The sequence below is a fragment of the Monopterus albus genome, unplaced genomic scaffold (genome assembly GCF_001952655.1).
Source record: "Monopterus albus unplaced genomic scaffold, M_albus_1.0 scaffold169.1, whole genome shotgun sequence".
Classification (NCBI taxonomy): Eukaryota; Metazoa; Chordata; class Actinopteri; order Synbranchiformes; family Synbranchidae; genus Monopterus; species Monopterus albus.
In genome coordinates this window covers 1,367,663-1,378,953 of record NW_018128049.1, presented here as the reverse complement: position 1 = coordinate 1,378,953, position 11,291 = coordinate 1,367,663, and positions in this window count along the sequence as shown.

The following is an 11,291-nucleotide window of genomic DNA, read 5'->3' as shown; positions in this document are numbered from 1 at the left end:
CCCAACCCCAATGTGTGTCACTGTGTGATTAACTGTGATTAGTCTAAAATTGAGCATGACTGATTGTGTGACTCTGCAAAAAGGCTCATTTACTTAATTTAAATCTTTTTTTCCTTTCAGAAAGTGGCTTAAAGTCTGTATCCTTCCCATCATTTCCTATGTCACTGTTCAATGACATAGTTTATATTGACCTTGCAAGGCCTTACTTTGTCCACCGTCAGTGACAGAAAGGTTTTTGTAAATGTGTTTGTTTGGCAGCACTGTTTCAGAACTGACTATGCCATACTGTGACAGCAAACAAGTGACCTGTGGTTTGTTAATTTGAATGTTAGTCAAAAGTCTTTTTGCAGTCATAGTAGGCAGCTCTTGACAAATGCCTTGACAAAGGCTTGATGTGATACCAGTAGTCAGAAGTCGGTTGCTTGGTTACTGTTACGCAGTTTTCACAAGGGGTGAAATAACAACAAATCTGTCAAATTACATCCAAGTGTGCTTGTTTGGTGGATGGATGGAATCATTTTGTCAAAAATTTCCTCCCTGCCTACGGACAGACCATAGTATCTAAAGGATTTGTTCCTGGGTCTAAATTCACTTGCTGTTTACTATCAAGTGCACCATATTTACAGCAAGCAATTTTGTGTCAGACTTCTGTCTCTTTAAAAAGTATGTGCTGTATAGTGCTCTAAAAATTCCCACAATGGAATACAAAATCTACCGTACACTACTTCCCGCTTTGAATAACCACAATGCAATGCTTCAGATCTGACACAAATGTAATGTACAGTTTTGTGACACTACACCTGTCAGCAATGATTTAAAGGGAGTAGTAGAGATGGATTAACCCTTGTGCTCTGTTCGGGTCTGTGGGACCCGGAGTCACATGTCACCTTAAAAACAACAATATATATAATATATACAGAGCACAAGGGTTAAGTTGGTAAGTGTTAATTATGTAGGAATAGGGAATGAGTGAATGAGGGACCCATTTCAGTTGTAAATTACATACCTTACTCCCTTTAGCTTCTTACTTATATTTCTTGAATTGAAGGATTCACTTTAAGCTACTTGTTGACCAAGAACAGTTTGGAAGATGTATTTTTCTTCTGCTGCTTTAAGCTTTAGTCAAGCTTGGCTTAACACAATTTATTTAATTTATTTACACAACTGTTTAAAACAAATAATGTGAAAAATAAATACTTGATAGGCCAATCTAATGTCAGAGGCCATATTTGCACAGCAAGCCTAGATGTCTTGGCCCTCCCACTTTCAGAAACGGTGAAAAACCTTGGAATAATATTTGACAGTTGTTTTACTTTTGATAAGCAGATCAGGGCTGTGGTTAAGACCAGCTTCTTTCATTTAAGACCTTTAACCAAGGCAAAACCTTTTTTATAACACGCCGGTTTAGAGAAAGCCATCCATGCAGCGTGTTGATACTGACTTAACACCGAGTTAAACCGTAGTCAATGAAGAGGTTGTAGCAAGATCAAAGCATTTACTGTCCACTCTTCACATAACATCACGGTAAAAACTGCAAATAAACAATACAATAAACACTGTGTCAGTTATGCTTATTTAACCAATATCTATACTATAAATGGTGGTACACTTCAACACGCATTCAAATGCATAGCATCAGCTAGCTTATGCACAACTGTAAATAAACTTCCTCAACGTAACATCTAACTCTTTTTAAAACAATCATAGCAAATGTTAACTATACTATGTCAACTGACACATATCATAACTTACGGCATTACTTCTATCACGTTTCCTAGCAGATGAAGATGAATACACATGCCGCAAACAAGAGCCTTACGTCCGCCATCTTTCTTACTAATGTGAAATCGCTAAAACCAGAAGTGACGTCATCACCCGATGCCAATCGGTAAATAGATCATTTCTTTTTACATATGGAATTATTAACCTGGCCCTTCACCAAAATAGATAACAACAACTTCAACAAATAATTAGCTAAATAAATGCCTTAGAGGCAACACTGCGGCTGTTATCTAACTCTCCTAGGCATGTCCACATCACCCCGGTTTTTTGCTCCTTGCACTGGCTTCCAATTTGGTATAGAGTTAAATTTATGATGTTGGTGTTTGGTTTTAAGGCTATCCATGGCCTCGCTCCGCCATACCTGTCTGACCTGCTGTCGATTATGTGCCACGTAGAGCCCTTCGCTCCTCAGAACGCTTGTCCCTAGCTGTTCCGCGTTCTAGATATAAAAAATGGGGCGACCGGTTGTTTGCGGTATATGGCCCCAGTCGTTGGAATTCTCTTCCCTTAGAGGTATGGTCTAAGACTGAGCTAGCGGTTTTCAAGTCGGCCCTAAAATCGTATTTTTTAAAACAGGCTTTTGATATTTAGGCCATTTTCACCTCTCTCGTTGTTTAATTTGTTGTTGTGTTACCTCCATCTCTGTATGGAACTTTTATAACTTTGTTTTGTATACCTGTGTTTTTACTCTGTTTATGTTTTTTGCTGCTTCAGTATGGTCTAATTATTTTTTAGTATGGTTTTACTTGGCGATGTTTGTTTTACTGTGCAGCACTCTGGGCTCTCGAGTTGTAGAGTGCTATATAAATAAAGTTTATTATTATTATTATTATTATTTATTATTATATTTGTGGAATAAATATTTTATGAGTGCAACAGCAGACATGGCTCAAAAAACTACTGTGATATCACTGTAACAGTACTGAGACTAAGATTCTGTCTGTGATTTTGTCAGTGCATCAGATCTAAATGTTGTGATGATTTATGCTGATTTTGTTTTTATTTTATTTTATTTCCTGAACTTCAGTTTTTTTTTTTTTTTAGATTGTGACATATCACTTTTTTATGTTATATGTTTTGTTTTTGTTGTTGAGGTGTCAGATCCAACCAGACCCTGTGAGTCTGAATAAGCAGGTAAAGACAAATCGGTTGGATGTTTCATTATTTCTTAAGAGATTAACTACTTAAAAGAAAATCAAAGTGAATTTTAAGTGTACAGTGTCATGAATTGCACCCATTTACTTCTCTTGGCTTTAATGTCAGAGGTTGATCAGAAGATCATTGCCAGGGAGAGTCATGTCATCTTTGAGGGAATATACCCTCTGTGGTTTCTGATGTGAGAGGAGAGGAGGTGAAAAGAATCAAAACAGAAAGGACATGAACAGAAAAGAGAGGAGCAATGGTGGTTACTGTCATTACCCAATCAGTACTGCCTACCCAATTTTTTCTGTGCAAAGAAGCAATTTAGAGCAGTGTCATATCGCCTCACCCAGTCATCTTGCCCTAACCTTAACCTCTCAGGACGTAGCCAGATTTTGCACCTGCACAGAACAGATTGGGTTTCTGGTACGGAATAGGTAGTGACAGTTACAAATATTGTAAGTCTTCTGGACACTTAGACCCTAAGAGTAAAGTAGTCAAGTATACCTGTATAAGAAAGAGAGAGAGTGGCTGCTGGACAAAGTGTTGAGTCTTGGAGGTTTGACTGAATATGTAGTACTGTATGTTTAATCCTATCTTTGTCCTCTTGAGATTTGGCACTGAACTTTTTACCCTGCTTAATTCAGACCAGACTTGGGCTTTATAATCTGTATGAAGATAACAGTGTTTTTATTCCCATATCAGCTGTAAGTTGTTTTAGTAAGGGTAGCAAGCAGTCTATGTGATATTTTTAATGTATGGCAGTATCATGAATCTGCTTATGCCTGGTGCCCAACCTTTATTTTGAAAGCACAATATATGGTTCAGACTACTCTACAGAGAATAGGTGTAGTGGTGCTAAGAGGGAGCCTTGCAGTACACCTTTAAGATGCAGTTAACACTGTAGCCAGTGACACAACTTCCTCCAAACACCAAACTGTTGTTGATAGCTACTGTCATTACGCCCACCTTACTGACATTTTGATCTATCATATTTTATAGATGATAATTATTGGGCTTTTATCATTTGAAAAGTTGGTTCCTGCCACATTGGTGCCTCCCTTTGGTCAATCACTGGAATTGTGGAAATGCCCAACACACCTTCCAAAATAATCTTTATAACATTACAAAAAAAATAAGGTTTGGTCAACTGAAACCCGTGTGGTTAACATTAGGAAAAGATCATTGTCCTTCATAATGATTGAATTAATCTGGATTTATAGTTGATACAAGGGCTAAATGGGAGTCCCACCGTTGACATCTATGCCGAAGGTTTTGATTTATAGTTGAGCATCAGATCTCACCTGATGATATCACTACCACAACAATAGATGTACTGTATATATTGTACATGACCAGTTCATATTATGCTTAAATTGTATTTCTCAAAGTAATTGTGTATACATTGTGTTTACTTTACTATACAGAAAACTGTGGGCTACACAACTGGAGCTATATACAGGTCACTTATACAACAGCTTTATGGCACATTACTTAAATGGAGATTACCACTGTAATAGCATTAACAGTTGCAGTGAACAGAAGGTCTGCTGCATAATGGCTTAAGAGGAGAAGACTACTGAGAGTCTCAACTTCCTTAATGTTGTCTTCTCTCTCAACTACCTCTGCTGGCATCAGGAACTTGTGGGAGTAAGCACAAGTAGCCCAAGTTCACCAATCAAACTTACTGCAGTCCCCACGTGGGTATCTCTGTCACCATCTCAACTACCTCCGCTGGCATCAGGAACTTGTGGGAGTAAGCACAAGTAGCCCAAGTTCACCAATCAAACTTACTGCAGTCCCCACGTGGGTATCTCTGTCACCATCACGACCCTGAGTGTAGCCACATTTTTGAGGAGACATCAACTACACTGCAACTTAGGCACAACTTCAGAGCATCCAGCCTTAGTATGACATAATCTCATCAAGACATGGCCACATTTCTTTTCCAATATATGAATTTTCACTCTGTTTCCTACTCACTTCTACTGAAGCCTAACTGACAGACAAAGTCAAGTGTGTGTTTCCTGTTTTGCTCCACACCAGCAGGCACCAGCAGATTCGCAGGTCAGAGTTCACCTGTTCAGCTTTTAATGAGTAAATGTGCTCAATAGACACAGTAGAGGTTGGAAATGTAGGAGTTAGAAGTTAGTGTTTTCGCATGTTTTATTACTATATTTACTGTAGTATCTCACTGCCAGAGGACAAACTGAGGTTTTACTGTTATACACTGTATAATACACCTGATGGGGGGGAAATATAAATCCAGCTTTACAGTTTACAACCACACCAATGGCTATGAGGCTGTGCAGCCATGTTTTGAACTACAGTGCTACATGCTAATGTTAGAGTCACAATAACAGTATTATGTTAAATAAAATGTTAACATGCTTATGGTTAGCAGATAAGATTCAGTGTAATGTTTAAAATGCTCATCATTTTAGTTATAGCTACTGACAGAAATGTCATTAGTTTTGTAAAAACCGACATTTCAAAACCTAAAGTACTTGATAAATTAAGTTTTTGACCTTAAGATGGTGGAAATAGGAAAAGTTAAAGAGATCACCAAAGTCATTACAGCTCATTCTGAGAGAGCACATTAGTGTTTTTGCTAAATGTAATGTCATCATACTAACAAGTTCTTGGATTCAGCACCTGGACTAAGATTTGTGTGTTTTGTATACTCCTACTCCGAGACTTAAAGAAGCTCAAGAACAGGCTAAGGCAGCACATGACAACAGTGTCTCACAACCTCTGAACACTAAACAGACAAGATGAAATAAATGGCTTTTAATTTGTATTCTTTCCTTCGTTCTTTCTTTTTTAATTCAGCCATGCTATAATCCCTGCAGCAGCCAATCTCACAGACACACTCATGCTGCTGATAATTTGCCTCTCTGTGCAGTTCATCCAGCCAAAATCCATAATTGCAAAAATGTCAAAAAGGAGGAAAGTATTTCTCAAATACGAGTTGCACATCCAAGCCAGTGTAATGGGTATTTTAACAGGATTCTGACCATACTTAGTTGCAATGCTCTGTCAGGTGAATTAAAAATTAGTTTCAGTTTTGTTGGCATATCTTCTACATGTCAGGGACACTTTTCTGCTGTTGTGCTGTGAATTTTTGAATTTAGATTTGACCAGTGTTACACAAGCTGCATGCACACACAAAATACACACTATTGCTTATTTCTTCTTTTGGTGATGCAATATACATTCTTACCATCATCGACACACAGCCTTATTCCACTGTTTCCAAGAAGAGAACGTGTGTTCTTACCATGGTGGGTGAATGTGATAAAGGCAAAAGTTGATGTGTATAGTCTTGGTATGAGCATGTGAGTTAGCCACAGGAGGAGCATCCATCTCTATCACACAAACCACACAGGCCTGCCATATTTAATGAGAGCAGCTTTCTCTTTCGGCCCCTCTCTCCTTTGACACGCCTACACTCCCTCCCTTCACCTTCACTCCCTCTGTTAAAGTGGTCTGGAGGAGAATGAAAGGTCAGACACACTCATAAACTCAGCTGTCAGTTTATTAGGTACACCTAGCTGAAACCAATGCAGTCTAATACAACAGTCCTTTTTCATGAAGGTGATAATGTTGCAATAATGATCAACTATATGATCAATCTGAAAAATGTTGTTTGTGCTGCTGTTGAACTGTGCTGTTATACTTACAGGTGTTTGTATTTTTTGTCCACCCTATTTACCCAAATGAAGTTAGGCTAAATAACAGAAATGCCTCCCTGCTTAGCTTGGTGTACCCACTGAACTGGCAAGCAAATGTAATTTTAAACCAAAGGTCTTCAGAAAATGTGTTGGGATACAGTAAGTCTCACGAGCACAAGTGTAAAATAAATAAATCAAATCAAAACTTTATTTGTATAGCACCTCTCATTCAGGTTCACGCAATTCAAAGTGCTTCACACAAAACTGACAAAAAACAGAACAAATGTGAGCAATAAAAAACTGCTTAAAAATCAGACTAAAAGACAGACTAATGCACACAATTTCAAAATTAAAATATAGTTAAATAAAAGAAGTATAAAATAACAGAATTAAATAAATTTAAAAAAATAAAGACTACATAAAATGGAACAACAAGCTGCACCTTTTTATCCAGACTAAACGTGAATTCATTCCACATAGCTAATGATTAGCACTTGAGGGGTTTGTCCATTATAGAAACCAACCAAAATGTAATGCTTGTCACGGGTTCTGCATTTGTTTCCACTACAGTGCACCTGCTTTGGAGGTGCATTCTGGGAGCTAAATTTCAGCACCCCTCAGTAGGTATTATGGTAGTACTTAAATCAAGTCCTGTCGGTGATTAGTTAAATGTCTGCTTATCCACACCTCAAGCATTAGGATTACAAGCACCACAGCTGACTCCATGTGTGAGAGAGGAGCAGCCCCTCCCTTGTCTAAACTGAGACCAGCAGAGAAAAAATACATTGAAAAAACAAAGCAGGATGGTCCATATCAACCCCAAATGATAGGCTTGGTGGTGGTTAAGGGAAATACAGGGCATATCGTTCATTAGGTTTCAATAGTGGAAACACAGCATTTGAGGGCAACCACCTCTGTCAGTATAGCCTTACTAAAACTAACCAGAAAAGAGCACAAAATGGCTAACAACACATACATATCTGTATGGGCACCTCAACAGATTTCTTTTCCAATAATTTTATGAAGTCCTCCCCAGTCTGCTCTAGGTCCAGCCTCTGTGCTCACCCATTTTAAATGTACTGTAACCTGGATATAATGAAACTGCAGAAAAGCCATTCATACCTCATTGGGAGATACAGTTTCTGCTTTGGAGACGACAAAGTCTCTGTTTTGATCCTTATATTTCCTAGTACAGCTGACTTTAAAGCAGTCTTCAGTGCTGCTCAGGTAATACAGTGGGTAAATCTGGTTGCAGTGTGTGTTGATGGCGCAAGATCCTGGCAGTGGGCACTTCAGTGTAGGCGACAGCAATGTCATTGTACCTGTGTTCCAGTGTATTCAGGGTAATAAATGAGGTGTCACAGTCGATTGGCCCATGCTGTTCACAACACAGCACAGACCAGGCTCTGCCTCACTTGCCACTGAGGTAAGTACAGGGTAAGTGTTAATTTTCTTCCATCCATCCCTCCCCAAGTCTTTCTTTTTATTTATTCTTTTGACAGAAAGTTCATTTGCTTTTGGCCTTTTGGTAATATCTTCTTAATTACACTGAAGTTGTTCTTTTCCTCTTATTAAAAGTCCAATATACCAGCCACTGTGGTCCGCCTACACCAAGATAGAAGAGATGCTGTTTGTTTGATTTGAAATTTATAGCAGAATAAGCCAATAAGACATTTGCTATCTATTGGAGAAAGCTGGCTGAATTCATCCCAAAGTCACATTTTAGCTCCCTTATTGTATCTCCACCCATTTAAAAAATCAAGATCTTTCATCACTAACCAATACTGTTTGTTATGCGAGCAGCAGGTATGATGGCAGTAACTGTTCCTCCCTGTGTCTGTCTGTTTCTGGCCAATCTGACATGGTGCCCAAAAGATGAACACTGTGTTCACTGACCCTTCCTCTAGCACCAGTATCAGATTAGTGACTCCTCTTCACCCTTACCTGGGTCCCGGTAATGGTATCTGAAAACCTAATGACTTGACTGAATGAAAACTTGCTATGATTGTTGCAGTGAATTGTAACATTTCTTGGAGACCTAATCTTTTGAATTTTACATATTACAGTTCAGACAAAGTAAGACTAACTGTTTTATTATAAGTTTACATAACATGCCAGAGTACCATTTATGTGAAAAAAATCTAAGTAGAGTATATCCAGTGTTCATTTTTGCAACTGCTCCCTATGGAAATTTGGAAAAAAATAACTACATTTTCTTTACTTTTTACATCTAAACTTTTATTGAAACTGCACACATGAAATTATTTGATGTCACTGCAAATTTGTATAGAAGCATAAAATCATATATAGTGTAAAAGTGTTTGTATAAATGTATAAATTGAGGGCACCCTCAAGGTGTAGGTTTTGTTGTTGCCTCACATCTAAAACTAAAAGGTCATGTGTTTGACAGCTAAAAACAGATAGCAAAAAATTTTTGTTGAGACCATAGTGGACAATGAACAAGTTGTTTGTGGCTATTTGTTTGCTAAATAATGCTTAACAGCAAGCTCAGTGCACAACTGGCAACAAGAGAAGACTGGAATAGACTGGCCCCTGAAAGGAGCAGCAGGAGGCTAATTTCAGATAAGGCCTTCATCCTTTCGTGTTGGCCACCAAAGTAATTTGGTGTATGTTGTGACCTGTTAGTTACTGGTACAGCCACATAGCAATAAATAAATCTTTGCTTCGGCTTTTACCTTTGGTCATGAGTTTTAAGTAGTGACTGATGAGATTGTGGACACAAATGGATAAAATGATACCACTCATTGAGGTGAATTAATTTCACTGCTTTGGGACTGTGGTCATGTGGGGGAAGACACAGTGACCACCAGTTGGCTTCACCAACCTTGGAGCTACTTAAAAGGGAGTGATGTTTCCACTACTCAGTGGGACTTAACGGTAAGTTTAAAAAAAACACACACACACACACACACATGTTGCATGTCTGTTAATGCCTTTTCTCTGTAACCTTAGAGAGAATTGTTGTAACGCTGGAGAAGTTACTATGTCTACATTATGCCAGTTAAAATATGGGCTTTTTCAATTACCTGCTTTGTTTAGTGTGTTACACATCTATTTTCATCAGTACATATACTGATGTTTACCTATCTATGGAGGAGAAATTCAAATTAATGCTGTTGGGGTTCATTGTGCTGTCCACGTTCAACAACACCGGCAGCAGGAGTTGTGCACGTTCACAAACTATCCTCCTGTTTTTAGGAAGAGGCTCTCTGGTTTTGTCGTTCTGAAATATTTACAGACTGAAGTTATGATGGGTGCAAAGCTGATCTAGAGGTACCCGAGATTAAGCATTAAATGGCTTGAAATGAGCAAAATGAGCATGACATAAGCTGGATGACTGATTACAAGATTGAAAACATGTGAACTGCAGCTAATTAAAGAAAATGGCTAGTTTGAATGATTGTTATAATATAGCTGTTTAGCATTTTTCCCATGGGTACCAACAAATCTGTCCAGGCCAATTTAGAATACCTTTGTGGAATAAGTAAGCATGCAGTGAATCTCTTTTCATACTTTCTTTACTTTATGTATACATGAGGCAATTGATTTTAATTTCATAAATTCAAATCCAGGAAGAATGTTCAATTGTTACAGTGAGCTGAAAATGTTAGGGTTTGGTGCAAGTGCTGGCAAGCCCCAAATTGCAGACGCCTGGACTCAGAAGGGGGGAGAAAAAAAAAAAATTTATTGGCATACCAACATGAATAAGAAAGCACACACACACACGCACAGTAGGTTCAAGTGGGGACTACAATTCTCAGCTGAGCGGTAGAGGAGGAGAAGAAAGAGAAGGGGAGCACCAGCGATGTGGAGAGTCTGAGTAGATGTAGTAGCTGTAGCAGGAAACCGGGGCAGTCAGGCAGTTCTCTGAACTAATCCTGGCTGGGCTGGATCTCTGACAGAATACCTGGTGTATTGAGGAGATGCTCACTGGGAAGATGTTGCAGATATCAGCAGTCTCCGGGGACAGATGCAGAGGAAGGGAAAGCAGAAACCACACTCACATCTTGCTGCAGTAGCTCACAAGAGGCCGGGATAGTTGCAGGGTGAAGGAATCACAGGGCGCAGTATGTAGTCAGCAGCCTAGCGGGTAAGAAGCAGAGACAACACTCACAGCTCACAGGGGCAGCTCAGTGGAGGATGGAAGTGGCGCAGGGAGACTGGGTCACAGGTTACAAGGGCACACGTAGTAAGAAGTGTATGCTGGAAAGACCCAGACACCACACTCACACACTGGAACCATAAAATGGTAAAAACCTGGTTACTAAGCAGATGTACGCAAAATAAAATTTACAGAGGTGCACTGGAGCAAACGTCTGTAGTCAGCCATGCAGGACCTTCATGTGGATCACGAGACAGAGTGAGACTAACTATAATTCCGGTCATCAGAAATCAGCCAGAAGAGCATCAAAAGGCAAACGGGAAAGCAACTCGAGATGACAAAATTGTGGAACTACACACAAACAACTAAACACTCAAAAGAAAACCAGAGTAACAATATGAGGAGAAAACACTGGACTGATCGCGGAGATCCTTGGGACATGTTAATAATAAACCAGTGGAAACAAGGCTGTACATAAATGCAGCAGGACCGGGAGGTAATGAGCGCCAGGTGGATGGAATAAAAGCAGAACGGCAGGGAAAGATGGGGCAAAATTAATACAAAAACAGAAA